General features: G+C 42.2%; 1 pseudogene; it reads left to right on the forward strand.

The window, feature by feature from the left end:
• The first annotated feature begins 3,879 nt into the window (after positions 1–3,879).
• On the forward strand, positions 3,880–7,790 carry LOC143686629 (dynein light chain Tctex-type 1 pseudogene; annotated as a pseudogene).
• Positions 7,791–14,205: the final 6,415 nt, after the last annotated feature.

Here is a 14,205-nt window from a genome sequence, read left to right on the forward strand (position 1 = left end):
TTCAGAGTCAATCCAGCTTTTACTACTATAAACAGTGCTGTGATAGACAATCTTGTGTACGTATCTTTGTATACTGATACTATTATTTCTATAGGACACATTTGCAAAATTGGAATTACTAGTCAAAGTATGTCTTCATCCTCAGTTCTTACAGTCACCCTGAGATTGCCTTTTCAAAAGGGTTTAGCAATTCACAAACCCATTAGCAATGTATGAGGATCCCTGTTTACCCACCCACTTGACAACTGTGGATGTTATCAGTCTTGAATTTCTGCCAATCTGATAAGTGAAAATGATATTAATTGTTATTTACTTGGCATTTCCTTGAGTACAAGTAGAGTTGAGTGTCTTTTCATATGCTTATCAGCCATTTGTAGTCTCTCAATTGTAAACTGCTTGTTAAAATATTTGTCCATTTTTTAAAAGTTTTTCCTTTTCCTTATCAAGTTGCATGTTTGAGAATATTATTCCTTTATTGCATGTCTTTTCACTAGTCTTTGATTTTGTTTCTGGGAACTTGGTCATTTTTGTTCCTCCCCAGTCAGTTTTACTTGTGAATGTCAACTCTCACCATTTTTTCCAAATTGATGGGCAAAGACATGAGCCTGGGAAAGGGTAAGCAGTGGTTATGGTGCAGTGCAGAGGCTAAAGAAACTGAAGAAGAGAGTTGTGCCAGGAGGCAGTGGGAACCAGTTTGATTTTACCCCTCATTTAGGATGCTCTTTTATCTGGATGAGAAATGGTGAGCAGCATTTCCAAGATGTAACCAATTTCTTTGTTCTGCTTTAAGTGCTCCTCCTGCTCCTGGATAGAATTCTTCTCCCACATCCCTTCATCTAACTCACCCCTACTCATCCCTCAAAACTCAGATTAAAACTTTCTCCTCCGAGAAGACTTCCTCGATCCATGCCAAGCTGACCTAGATATCCCTTCTGCATATAATTCTTTTCTGGCTCTGGTCACATCACAGTCTAGTCCACTGCTCAGCTTGTTTAGCTCCCCTCTAGACAGAGAGCTCCTTTGGCACAGGGCTACCATAGGGCACATTTTCATGCCCAGAGTCTAGCACTTTTGTGAGTTCTCCATTTGCTCAAAGAATGGCATCAACAAGTTTAGCAAATTTTTCCTCAGCACCATTGTGCCAGGTGCTGAGGGGCTATAGAAGAATTCTAACGCATGAACCCTGATCACAGAGTGTTTAAAAACTAGTTGAGATGTAAGAACATACTAAAATAGAGACAATAGCATGTGAAAGCAATTACATTTCAATGGAATATTATATAACAGGGAATATAACTGCTGTAGATGTTCAGAGCAAAAGGAGCCCGGGATTGGGAGTGAAGAGGGACAGGGAGGAGTCCTGGAGGATGTGGGACTTGATCTGAATCTTGACGGATGATGGATTTGAGTGAAGAAGCTAGGGCAGCCAGGTAGAGCAGCAACGGGCAAAGTCGTAGGGCTGGGAAAGAGCTCGCAGTGATTGTGAAACAATGTGGAGGCTGAAGTGACCAGAGGGCTTGTACTGGGAGGGAGAGGATAGTCAAGTTGGACAGCATCTACCGTCCTGAAAAGGAGTTTCTGAACTATGTATAAATATGCGTGCTGCCTCCCCATATCTCACTGCGTATCTTATGAGAGCCCTCTGCCAGTGCTCTAAAGGCGTGTTTATGTGCACCTCTTGCTAAATTGTGAGCTCCTGGTTGGGACTCACATTGCCTTGTAAAGAGGAATGAAGGTTGTAGATGGAATGCAGTTGCTAGTCAGCTGACCTTAAACTAGGAAGATGATCCTGAATTATCCAGGTGGATGCAATGTTATCACAAAAGACAGAGGTGACTACAGAGGCAGGTCAGAGTGGTGCAGTGTGAGAAGGATTTGCCTCGTGTGGCTGACTTTGAGGATAGAAGAAGGGGCCCATGAGCCAAGGCAAGCAGGCAGGCTCTAAAAACTGGGAACTGCAAGGAAACATTCTTCTCTAGAATGCCCAGAAAGGAAAGCAGCTCTGCCAACACCTGGATTTTAGTCCACTGAGACCTATTTCAGATTTCTGACCTACAGAACTGTAAGTCAATAAGTTTGTATGATTAAGTCACTAAGTTTGAGATAAGTTGTTATGGCAACAACAGGAAGCCAATATGGGAGAAACCACATCTCATCTGTATTTAAACACACACACACACAACCTGGCTCAATGTATTGAGTTGTTCAATAAATGCCTATTTAGTAAAGAATTTCTCATGTCTCACCATTCCTCCAAGAAACCAAAAACCAAATTCTCTTTCTGAAGAGTCATGTGCTTAGAGCCATGTGATTTAAGTCAATTTGGTCCTCAGCACAGACCTCGTTCTGCTATTTTAAGCAACACCAGAGCAATACACCTTTTCTCTGTATTTGAAGCAATATCCTTATTATGCAGAAAAGAATTAAAGTTGCCCAGAGAGAGGTCTAGCCTTTGCCCTCAGCACCTGAGACGTGATCTCCAAGCCCTTGGAACGTTCTGCCTGAAAAGAGCGCTTTCGTTTACCTATTCTTTGGCTCACATTAGATGGCCAACCTGACAATATGATTACAGTGAGGACTGTGGGTCATGCAGCATCAGCTTGGCCTCTGGAGGAGCTAGACACTAAGGTCAGCCATACACGTGCCAGCTCTATGTGTCTAGTTCTCTGACTGAGGAGGCTCTTATGGTTCTCATGGATTGCGTAGCTTTAAAACGTTTCCTCTTTTAAAGGATTCCATGACACTAATCAAGACCCACCTGGAATGGGTAGACTCAATCTCCCTCTAATCAAAGGTTAATACCCACCATGTGTGGGTGTGTCACATCTCTGTGGAGATAATCTAATCAAGTTTCCAATTTACAGTGATGAATAGGGATTAGAAGAAATGGCTGCCTCCGTGAGATGGGCCAGGATGAAAACCTGGCTTTTCTAGGGCACATCATCCTTTCAAATCGGTACAGTGGTCTTGGAGCCCCCCAAACTGGCAATTGATGTCAGAAGCAAGGGAGGTCTTGGGGACTTGCTGACTCTGTGCTTGTCCTAAGTAAAATTCCTGGATCAAAGATCATGGATGATTTTATGGCTCTTGACCCATTTAGCCAACTTGCATTCAAAGATTTTGCACTAATTTACCCACTCCGCACCACCGACCGCAACTCATGATGGAAGAAAGCACCATCCTCTGCCACAATCTCCGGGCCCAGCAGGGCCTCGGGAACAGCTCCTTCCTTGCATATTAAACTTCTTCCTTGCATATAAACTACGGAAATTCTGGGCCTTGAGACTGAAGTGGGCCTCCCACGGCGAGCAGGACCTTTGCTGTGGCCTTCATGTGGGAAGAACGCCCTCTCCACAGCCCCAGCACATTCCTTAGGGATAGTGCTGGTCCAGGAGGGAGGAACCTGATACTTCCCTGGTTTATTTTTAGTCAAAAATTGCTATGACAGACTCTTTTTTAAAGAGTCGTAAGAGAGGATCTGTGTGTGTTCTAGAAGCTGGTGATTTTCCAACGTCCCCAAATAGGTAGCCTGGGAATTGTCGTTGACTGACCCAGAGGGAAAAGCTGGTTTACTTAAAGGTCTGTTGCTTTTTTCTCCTTTGCAATTTAGTGGCGGTGTTTTTGGTTTTGTTTTTGTTTTTAATGAGTCCTTTGTTGACTGTGCTAATAAGAGCATCATGGAGGCAAAAACAAGATTGGTAATTTTTCCACCTGCTTCCAGCCCACAGGACAGAGAGAGAGCTGGAGGTGGGCCAGCTTTGTCTTCCCTTAGGACTGATTATCTTCCCAATTCAGGGAAGAAAAAAATAATGTGACAACTTCAGGTGCCTCTGCTTCCTCACTCACAAAGAAAGGTCTTATTTGGGGAGTGAGGTGAGCATGGGGAGGGAGCCAGGCCAGGTAGGGCCACAGTACCTCCCAAAGAGTCTGGAGTCAGGGGCTTCTGGGAAAGTGGACAGTCTTTGTCTCAGATTCTACATTGCGGACAGGTAGTCTGATGACTCCTCTGCCCCTTTTCTCTCTCCAGCATCTGTTCTTTTTTACTCACCCAGGCCTGTCACTGATGGGTCCATGTGAAACAGAGACAAGCAAGCTCAGTCAGCCCTTCCCAGGGCAGAGAAAAGCCCTACCTCACCCAGAGGCACAGTCTGGGATTCTGTCAGGTCTAAAGGTAGCTTGGTTTTATGTGCACATGACTTATCCGAAGGATGAAAAAAGCCTTTGGAATTTGGAGAACTTACTTGTAGTCCTGGCTCTTTCCCAGGCTTCCCTCCTGACTTTGGCCTTCACGTCCCTCAGCCTCAGGGTCTCCCTCTGTGAAATGACCAAACAATCCCACTTCCCAGGGAGCGCATGCCTCAGGAGAAAAGAGACTCAGATGTTTATAAATCCATCACGCAGGTGGCAGCTAGACCAGCTGACAGAGCAAAGCCTGACCCAGGCAGGTCCTGCCCCCCCGGGGCCCCTTCCTGCTGCCCCGCCCGGGCTGCGGGCAGCCCGCGCAGCCTCCCGGCGGGGCCCAGGCAACTTCCCAGCCCATGAATTTCCTTTGGCACTTTGAGGCTCCCCCAGGAGGGTGCATGAGACCGCAGCAGGAAATGAGGAACATATTTTTAAATCAGAAGGGGAAGCAATGTCTTTGTATCAGAGAAGTGGCCTGGATCCAGGGCTGAGAGACCGTGGCGCGTTTCTTCTCGCAGACAGCAGGTGCTCTTCTAGATGTGGTTATGGCAACAAAATAAATGATGGATAATTGCTTTTGTGACAACTTGCCAATTAAATTAGACTCAGCAGAATAACATAATGACAATTTGTTATGCTCCGGTGGGCACTAACATACCAATCATAATTAAATGCTATGACTGAAATAGAATACCGCTCAACGCAGGGATATATAACCCCAATTCCCTCTCCGTGAAACATTATAGGTTGAGGCTTGATTTTAATTTCGGGAAGATAATGGCATTAGCGCACATCCGAGTGGGTCTGTGGATAGGCCCGTGGTGAGGGGCGATGCGCCTGAGCTGGAAGGCCAAGCCTGGGAGGAAGCACCCCAGGGGCTGAACGCCAAGGTCAAGGGGAACGGCTGAGGACGCCCCGCTTGTGAAAGCAGGGCTCCGGGGGCTGGGAAAGTGCCTGGATGCCCTGGGCAGGGCTGGGGAGGGCAAAGGGAGGAGACCTTCGACAACGGCTCCCATGGGAACAGGGCCTGTGCGGGGGCGGCTCCAAGCCCCCCACCCTGGAATGTTCCAGGCACGCATCCTTGAGTGAGAAGCCCAGGCTTATACCTCGTGATAGAGAGTTGCTGAAGGCCTACTATGTGCTAGGCCTGGCCTGGGTCCTCTTCATCCATGACACATTTTCTCCTCAGAGTTCTGACACGTGCAGATCCAGCCTCAGAAATGAGAGCCCTCCGCAGAGCTACAGTCGGTTACTGGGCAAGGTCAACCTAACTTCAGGTGACCTGCCTTCAAACTCCTTCCTCTGTGCTTCCTCCACTCGCTTCCCTCCACACACTTGCTGGCTGCAGGAGGCAGTTATGTCAATATGAGGGAAGGAAATCCTTGAGTAGAAGATAAAATTCGAAATGCCTGCCCAGACCACATACACCCTGAAAACTGTTTGCTCCCCACAGGGCTGAGCTTTGTCTGGACGCTTCCTTTACATAACCCAGCTGTCCCAGGTCATAGCTGATTAGGCCAGGAGCGCACAGCTGACCCAACATGGGACGGGCAAATTCTCCCTCAGTGAATTTTGCAACTGGGCTATTTCAGTGCCATAAAATGATCATGAATGTGCATACTGACCTTATAAGAGCCTCTCCATATTATAATATGCATGCAGTACATGCAGCACATAGAAGCTAGAACGCAAGTATCAAAAACTTGGCCTAAAATGGATATTCTTTGAATGGCACTTTCAAAGATAATATCAATCAATAGATCACTAATAAATATTGATTACCTATTCAAGTTTTAATATCCTTATTGGTATACCAGTCCTGAATCATGCCATAAGAAATTTGAGGTGACTTTTAAAAATCAGATAACAATAATTCTATGTACTTTCTTAAAATTCAGAAAGGGGTTCTGTAGAAATAAAAAGGATGATTGAGGCTTCTTTCTTTCACTCTTTAAGATCATTACTGAGCCTAAATAAGTGGCAGCTATGATAATTAATGCTTGAAACCGTGCAGCTAATTATTACTCTATGAGAGTATATCCCACAGATTCATTCTACTGGTTATTGCTCCTACTAAACCAACCAGCACAAACTATTGAGGAAATTGCCACGGTTATGCCAAGCCCCAACCAACAGGATTCCTGAAAACCCTAAAGAATACCCAGGGCTCTATCTAAGGCTCTTTAAAGGTTTCATTTACTAAGTTTATTTTTCAGAAACTGAAAACCTCCAGATTGCTCCTATGCCAGATAAGCCCTGAAACTTGGCAGTGCCAATCTCTCCCAGAACATCAACCAGTCGCATCCCCTTATCCCATGATGTTGACACTTCTTCTCAGCATGAAGGTAGAATGGTCATTGTCCAAATATCCCTGAAGACGGAGAGAATGTCAAATGGGAGAGAGGAGTTGTGACAGAGAGGATTTAACAAAGGATTATGATATTTCTTTTTAGTTTCATGTTAGAACAGCCAGAAGGAACTACCTGAAATTGTGGAACTGTAACCCATACTATACTTTGAAATGTGCATATAACTACTTGTTAAACTATATTTTGAAATTATCACTTTTCTGTATAAATGTTATATTTCACAACAAACAAGTGCTAAAATTTTTTTTAATCCTTACTGAGTTGTTTTATTTATTTATTTGTTACATAATACCACTTGTTGAAAAAACTCATGTAATACTGAAATGTTTAAAATAAAATCCCACCCGCCTCGATTCCACTCCTCAAAGGTAATATCAGCTTGGTGTGTATACTTAGTGCCTTCCTTCCCTGCCTGCACCATCCTTTAATTGAAATATGGCCATGATATATTATCAATACATTGATAAGATATTTGGGCTTTGTTTTAACATAATCCATAGGCAAACATAGCAAGTGAATGGGAGTACAGATGAATAAAGTTTGGCCAGGAGTTAAAAATTGTTGCAACCAATGTTGGGAATATGGACATTCATTGCACAATACTCTTCACTTTTTATGCATTTGGAAATTTCTTCAATAACAGCTTACATTTTTAAATACTGTTTTACTATTTTAAAACTTACTAAAAAATTGACTCATGCTTGATATGCTATTCTGAAATATGTCTTTGTAAAACTAATGGCTTGGTTGGCATTGCTCCATGTCTGGTCAATGTAGATCTAATGCATTCTTTCTACTAGCTTTCCACTGAGTGGCTATTCCACAACTTCTCCAGCCTCTCACCCTGAATTGTTGTTTGCAAGGTTTTTCTATAGCAAAAAAAGGTTGAGCCCAGGAAGGAAGATGGAAGATTTCCAGGCTCTGAGGAGACTGCTTTTGTTGTTGATGAAGTGAGCAACATTGTAAAAGAGGCTATAGAAAGTGCAATGGTAGCAGTGCTTACCAACACAGCAAAGTGAACCAGTGGGCCACAGATGCTGTAGAACAAACTTTAAGCCAATTCACCAAGCTGGGGGAACCATTTAGATGCATTGTGATCTGTGTCATCATGCAAAAGAATGGAGCTGAATTACAACACAACCCGTTCTTGCTTCTGGGACAGCTGATGGGAAGTGCACTGGGAGATGGGAGAACAAGATCATGTACTGCATAGTCAGTGCCTTTGAACTCTCCATTTAACTTTCTTCTCCAACCTATGCATTTTCTCCTTTTGTTTCTATTCCCTCTTCTAACCACCAGCTATGAATTTAGTGAGCAACTTTCTTGTTCTGTTTAAGTGTGTCTTTGGTGGCACTCTCAAACTGTAAGGAAAAAAATCAAAATGACTGTACTGTGACATGAATGGCAGTCCATGAATCTGACGTGTAATTCACCATAAGTAGTCAAAACTTCTATTGCCATTTGTCTTAACTCTGAGTATTTCTTTTCAAAGATGCTAAAAACGGATATCTGCTAGTGTGAAATTTTCTCCACCCTGAAATGATTCAAATACACTAATTTTCCATATATTTTGTTAGAATAATAAATTATTCAAATTTTTTTTAAAAAGTCTAAGTGATACTTAGACGTACATCTCATCTCTCTTTATTTATTTATTTATTTATTTATTTATTTATTTATTTATTTTTATTTTATTTTATTTTTTTTTCATCTCTCTTGAAGAAAGGTTTCTATATGATAATTCCTAAAAGGAGAATCTCTGGGTCAAAAGACAAATGTGTTTTCAATTTGACTGATATTGCCAAATTCTTCAAAAATCTTGTATCAATTTACAGCTTCATCAATCATGTTTGTCTTTTGATGCATATCCCTGAAAACGTTGAATACTATCTGTTTAATTTTTGCCAATTTTGATAGGGAAAATACATCTTATTTTGTTTTGATCTACATCATTTTAATTGCTGCCAAGATTGAGCAACTTTTCATGCTTTATGTGCCACATATATTTCGTCTTCTGTGAACTGCTCTTGGCTCATTTATCTATAGTATTTCTCTCTTTCTTACTGATTTGTAGCAGCTCTTTGTACATTATAGAATTAACCCTTTGTCTAGTACTTATATTTTAAACATTTTCTTCCATTCTTTGATTTTTGTTTGTGGTATTTTACCATACAGAAGTTGTCGCAATCATTGTTTGTTAGTTTCATGTAGGTAGAATTGTCATTCTTTTCCTGTTGTCTTCTGGGTTTCATACAATGCTCAAAAAAGCCCTCTATTTTCTTCTAGTATATTTATAGTTCTTTTTTTTTAACTTTCAGATTTTTTAATGATTTGGAATTTATTAGGGGTATGGTACCAGGCAGAGAAATAATTTTTAAATTTCCCTGAAATTAAATCCATCCTTTTCTCACCAATGTGAAATGCCATCTTTGTCATATATTTAAAACTCATACATACCCAGGGTTTTCCTGGACTCTCTGTTATATTCCTCCAGCCTAATTGCCTTTTCCTATGTCTGTAACATGCTGTTTTAATTACTGTTGCCTTATAATATACTTAATATCTGGTAGATAACATTATTATTCTTCTATTTCAGAATGTTATTGCCTATTCTTGCACATTATTTATCAAGTTGTTAAGTTTAAAAGAAAAAAAGAGCTGCAATGAGATCTGATGAGCATTGCCTTAATTGTGCCTATTAAGTTGGGAAGGATGGTCTGAGACTCTTGGGATGAAAAGGACAGATAGCGGCTATCCAGAGATGCCCTATACACCCAGATGCCCTGGTCAGACTCCAATGTGCTGACGGTCTGCCAGAAACAATACTGCCCCACACCCAGGCTTGGCCCACTCGGCTTGCTCTGTACTCAATCCCTGCTTTTTATATTGGATTCAAATTGGATTCCTACTTGCCGTTATCTGGTAATTATCTGTTTCTCTGGCCTTCCGACTATACCCAGCTCTCCAAGCCTGGCATGGCAGGTCTTCTCTCTTGTAACAATTCTGTCATCTCCTCCCTCCTGCAGCTGAGACCTGGGACTTCCAGACTGGCCCCACCCACTGAAACTGGCCAGTTGGCCAGGGTTGGACAAAATCTGCAATGATGCCGTCATAACAGAAGGAATCTTAGGAATCTGCCAACTCATACTCATTCCTTTGACTTCATTTCCATAAAAAAAATAGGAAAATGACCTTAGACTTAAACAAATAAAGAACAATTGGCAAGCTAGGAAAGGTATTTAAAAACTTCCTAGCAATATTAACAGGTTACCTCTTGCCCTAGCACCCCTGTCCCCTGCAGAGAACTAGAATGGAAATATTCTAGGCCTGTGTTATCCAAGATTCTACCAGTTCCAGAAAAAAGATGGTCTTTATGGTAACTGAAAAGTCTACCCTTGTTAACTGGAAATTTCTACAATTTCCTGATATTAGGTTTTCATGAGTGTTTGAAGGGCCAGGACAGGGTGACGTAAGTGCCAAGCCTGCACTTGCATGGCCCTGAGAATGACTCCTTACATTTTTGCCCCAGATGCCTCACCTGCCTAGCCCTGTGTTTGACACCCTCTGCACCAACTGCTGGGGATATCAGCTAATGACAGCTCACAGCTACATCCATCACTGGATTACTCTGGCCACAGGGAATCACTTTGCCCAAAATTACATCTCCTCCCAGAAGGCATCCTACAGCCAAGGGTGTAGGCTGGTGTAGGAATACTGGTGTAGGAATGCACAGGCCTGTCCTCCTTGCCTCAGATTGGAAGAACTCTGACAGGCCATCTAGTGCAGAGCTCTAGAACTACAGTTTCCATCACTAATCAAGAAGCACAATTCTGGGTAGACCTCAGCAGTCCTGGAGGTACCATATTCCATGCTGTGGAATGTTCCTCTAACCAATTACTGAATGACAAACTTGGTTGCCAGCTTTGAATGGGACCCAGCACAGGAAAAGGTTCTGCAGCAGGCTCAGGCTGTGATGTAAATAGCCTGTTTCTTGGGCTCTGTGACTTGTCAGGGACTCTGGTGCTAGAGGTATTAGTGTGGGAAAAGACACTGCATGGAGTTCATGGCAAGCCCCATTGAGAGAATAACATTATAGACCCTTAAAGCTCTGAAGCAGGCATGCCATTTGCAGAAAAAAAACACACCACACACCAATTGAAAAGCAGCTCCCAGAATGCTTCTGGGCCCCACGAGAGATGAAACCTCTAACAGAGTAACATCATGTGACCAGCAACTGGTGCTGCCCGTTGTGAACTAGGTTCTGTTCCATCCACTAGGTCACAAAGGAGGCCATTCCAGCAGCACCCACCATAAGGTGGAAGTAGAATATTCAGGATCAGCACAAGTATGCTGCATGAACACTGTTTTAGTTTGTAAAAGCTGCCAGAATGTAATATGCGAGAAACAAAATGGGTTTTTAAAAGGGGATATATTAAGTTGCAAGGTTACAGTTCAAAGACCATAAAAATGTCCAAGCTAAGGTATCCAGGAAAAGATACCTTAATTCATAAAAGGCCAATGGGTCCAGAATACCTCTGTCAGCTGGAAAGGCACAAAACAACATCTGCTAGCCTTCTCTTCTCATTTCACAAGGCTTCCCCAGGGGTGTTTTCTTCTGCATCTCCAAAGATCTCCAGCTGTGTGGGCTCTGTTAGCTCTGAACCTTTTTCCAAAATGGTTCCCTCTCAAAGGTCTCCAGTAAGCAACCCCACCTTGAATGGGTGGGGACACACCTCCATGGAAACCATCTAATCAAAAGTTACCACCCACAGTTGGGTGGGTCCCATCTCCATGGAAACAATAAAAAAGATTCCACCCAGCAATATTGAATGAGGATTAGTAAAAACTACTTTGAAACATGACAGTTTCAAACCAACCCAAACACGTAGCCCAGGCTCCTGTGTAACACACCAGCGCTGCCCCAGCGCCTCCCACAGCTCACATCTGTGACTGCACAGTGGTCCCTTTCAACCAACCAATAGAAGAGGAAAAGGCCAAGCTAAGTTCACAAGTGGATCAGATCAGTATGTCCAAAAATAAACTGCTGAAAAAAACCAAGATGAGCCTGGAGCATCTTATAGTGCCAGAAAGCTAAAAAATGCTTAAAACAAACAAACAGCAGCAACAACAAAATGATGGTGGTATGTCAAGGGACACAGGAGCCAACTGAAACAGCTCCCAGTGACCCAAACTGGGACAATTTGAGCAAAAAAATAATGTAATATTGGATAAAAACTCAAAGTATAAAATAAATATCCATGAGTCTATACTGATATAAATAAATGGTAGAATAAATCTTTAAATGAGAGAGAAAAGACAAATCTCCTATGTAGCAGAATTCCAAATAATTTATGTAGATATTCCACCTTAAGGAGGTGGAGTACAACTCCCCACTCCCTAAGTGTGGGCAGCACATGGTGACTTTTTTGCAAAGAGTACAGGGAAAAAAAAGTTATTTTTACAGTGGAGGAAACTGACAAACACTACCTCAAGCCAGATGATCAAGGTTAACATGAAAAATGATGTCACATTGTTTATATGTACCTGTCTTTAGTTTCCCAGCAACTAAAACCACCACCATACATTGGCTTAAAAATGTGAATTTATAGGTTGACATAAGGCAATAAATGCCTTGAGTTTTGGAGGCATCAGCAAGACAACACAGCAAGAGGTTGAAGTGTTCTTGGTACTTGGTTTTTCCATCACATAACAATGCACATGGCAACATCTTCCTTCTCCTCCAGGTTCTGTTGATTCCCTGCTTCTGGCTCCTCCCCATGGCTTTTTTCTTTCTAAGGCCTCCAGTAATAGGATAAAGACTCATCCTGTTTCAATTGGCCATACCTTAACTAAAATAACATCTTTAAGATCCTATTTATATTGGGTTCACATTCACAGGAATGTGGGTTACGATTAAAAACATGTCCTTCCTACCCACAGGTCTCAACCAGCATCCCTGTATGAGGACTAGGAGAGAATTTAATTCACTCACATAGGATCCCCTAAAACTTTGCCATGAACCAAAAAATCCATTTACAGCAAAGCATCTACAGGAGGGACCATAAGAATGCAAAGGTCCAGCCTTCTTACCCTGGAACAACACTGAAGGACCATCCTAGCCCCCAAGCTTTCTGTGGGATTAGCTGAGGTCTCCACAGCAAGCACATTGTGGGACAGTTTCTCATTCTGTCCAATCCTGTCTTCCTTGCCCCCTCACAGTTGTATCTTTCAAGAACACTCCTAATGAATGTTCTGCACATAGCTCTCTAACTCAGACTGTTTCCAGGAACTCAATCTAAGATATCACTTAGGCTCAAGCCAAGATATTGGGAAACCCGAATAATGCTGAATCAGTCCCTCAATTCAAGGGATACCAACAGTTGCACAATGATCTACACTGAATAGCTTGATTGATCTTCGGGTTGGTTGTTTTGAATCTGTCCCCTTTACTTAGGTTCAAAGGAATTGCTCAAAAGAAGAAAAATGCACCCTAAAACCACATTTCACTGATGACTTCTACTCATATGCCCTTCTTCCCCACTTGAAATCATATGACCTAGGAAACTGTAAATAATGATAATGATGACAATAATAGTAATAATAATAATAATAATAAAGCCTTGAGCAAGATAAGGACAAACCCAAGCTAGGGAACATGAACGAGTTGTTCTTCCAAAGGGAAAAGGATGGGCTGTTGGCATTTATGAGGTCTGAAGGGGGATTCAATGTTATACCAGAGTTGTTTTTTTTTTGTTAAAAACCAACAGAGAAAAACATGGAAAACAGGCTGATTGATTGACAGACAACCCAATTTTTAATCTGGACATCTTTAATACATTCTGCAATGCAGCTGATTAATCTTATCTCACCTGGATTTCTACCCTTCACAAGGAGATGACCTTGATTTTAGAGGCCAGAAAAAGTAGCTTCTTTAGCAAGCAGCTCACTCACTCTACATGGCTAAACATGAGCAGCCCTAAACCAGTCCCCAGAAGCCAAATTTCACCATCTTTTCACAGTAAGGGAGTTTTTCTGACTAATTATACTTTGGGAATCAGCCTATTTTTCAGTAATGTGCAAGAGCCATACCATTCTGGAATCACCTTAAACCAAGTCCAAGACTTGAGATTTCCTGGACCTGGAAAATGTGAGTTATGAAGAACCTGGGTTATAATTCCGCGTGAGGGTTGGTGTATTTACAGACCCTGAAGCTTCCCTTACGGTCTCCCTGTTAGCCCCTGGGCTGACTTCTGGTTTCTATTTCCTCTTTCCCTTCTGGCTAGACTGCACGGCTGTCAAGGAAAACCCCCCATTCCAAGATCAGTAAATGCCTTCAGGGCAGAAGTAGCTTCTGTGCTCTTTCCCCTCTCTGTCCCTAGTCTCCCTTCCCTGTTGACCTCGTCATGTCTTACTCTCTTGTCAGCATTTAATACTCTTTAAGAAGATTTCAAAAATATTTTATGCAGCGTTTTTAGTTGTCTCAATAGGAGAGTTAGTCCAATAATAATTTAGCCTACCATTACTACAAACTTCTCAAGGAATACCTGATTCTGATTGAACTTGGGACCATATTACTAGGTGTTGAGATGCCCAAAGTTTGATTTCTGTGTCACAAAACAAAATGATCAGTGTTTCAACAAACACATTTTTAACT

This window comes from Tamandua tetradactyla, chromosome 6 (genome assembly GCF_023851605.1).
Source record: "Tamandua tetradactyla isolate mTamTet1 chromosome 6, mTamTet1.pri, whole genome shotgun sequence".
NCBI classification, from domain to species: Eukaryota; Metazoa; Chordata; class Mammalia; order Pilosa; family Myrmecophagidae; genus Tamandua; species Tamandua tetradactyla.